Source organism: Lagenorhynchus albirostris, chromosome 1 (assembly GCF_949774975.1).
Source record: "Lagenorhynchus albirostris chromosome 1, mLagAlb1.1, whole genome shotgun sequence".
Taxonomy (NCBI): Eukaryota; Metazoa; Chordata; class Mammalia; order Artiodactyla; family Delphinidae; genus Lagenorhynchus; species Lagenorhynchus albirostris.
The window spans coordinates 113,898,334-113,899,854 of NC_083095.1; the positions used below are offsets into that span (position 1 = coordinate 113,898,334).

Sequence of the window (1,521 nt, forward strand, 5' to 3'; positions counted from 1 at the left end):
CATGGTGGATCACATATTAGGCCACAAAACAAGTCTCAATAAATTTAAGAAGACTGAAATCATATCAGGCATCTTTTCCAACCACAACAGTACAAAACTAGAAATCAGCTACAAGAAAAAAAACACAGACACGTGGATACCAAAAAACATGCTATTAAACAATCAGTGGGTCAATGAAAAAATCAAAGAGAAAATCAAAAACTGCTGTGAAAATGAAAATGGAAAAACAACTCCCCAAAATCTATGAAAGGCAGCAAAAGCAGTTTTAAGAAGGAAGTTCACAGCAATACATACCGACCTCAGGAAACAAGAAAAACCTAAAATAAATAATCTAAATGTGCATTTAAAGTAACTAGAAAAAGAAGAACAAGCAATGCCCAAAGTTAGTAGAATGAAAGAAATGATAAAAATCTGAGTAGAAATAAATGAAATAGAGACTAAAAAAAAATAGAAAAGATCAATGGAAATGAGTTAGTTCCATGAAAAGACAGACAAAACTGACAAACCTTTAGGCAAATGTACCACGAAAAAAGAGAGCCCACATAAATAAAATCAGAAATGAAAGAGAACAAACTACAATCAATATCACAGAAATACAAAGGATCGTAAGAGAATACAATGAACAATTATATGCCAACAAATCTGACAATCTAGAAGAAATGGATAAATTCCTAGAAACATACAATCTCACAAGACAGAATCAAGAAGAAATATACAATATGAACAGACCAATTACTGGGCTTGAAATTGGTCATTAATTTTAAAATCTCCCATCAAACAAAAGTCCAGGACCAGACAGCTACACAGAGGAATTCTACACAACATTTAAAGAAGAGTTAATGCCTATCCTTCTCAAACTATTTCAAAAAAACGGAAGACGAAGGAATGCTTTCAAACTGATTCTACAAGGTCAGCATCACCCTGATACCAAAACCAGACAACAACAATATTAAAAAAAAAAGAAAATTACAGACCAATATCCCTGATGAATACAGTTGTAAAAATTCTCAACAAAATACTAGCAAACTGAATTCAACAGTACATTAAAAGGATCATACACCAGAACCAAGTGGGATTTATCTCAGGAATGCAAGGATGGTTCAAAACCTGCAAATTAGTCAATGTGATATATCACATTAACAAATTGAAGAATAAATATCATATAACCTAGGGACCCAGTATGCAATGGCTGCAAACAGCAGCCTCCTCAGTAATGTATGCAGCCTGTTGCTTGCATGGGTGGCCCTAAGGGACCTTGGAGATAGCCCTTTCCAGTGGACATTTAGTCTGACATGATTTCCCCAATCTAGGCTCCAGACAGCTATGCAGGGTGCCTTTGAAAAGCCCCATGAAAAGTGGCCAAGGTCCCCATTGGCCAAGTCATCATGTTCATCCACATCAAGCTACAGAACAAAGAGCATATGATTGAGGCCCTATGCATGACCAAGTTCAAGTTCCCTTGCCACCAAAAGATCCACATCTCTAAGAAGTGGACATTTACTAAATTTAATGTGGATGTAT

At 35.6% G+C, this 1,521-nt stretch overlaps 1 pseudogene; it reads left to right on the top strand.

Moving 5' to 3' along the window:
• Nucleotides 1-1,144: 1,144 nt before the first annotated feature.
• LOC132505895 (small nucleolar RNA SNORA70) lies at nt 1,145-1,267 on the top strand (annotated as a pseudogene).
• Nucleotides 1,268-1,521: the final 254 nt, after the last annotated feature.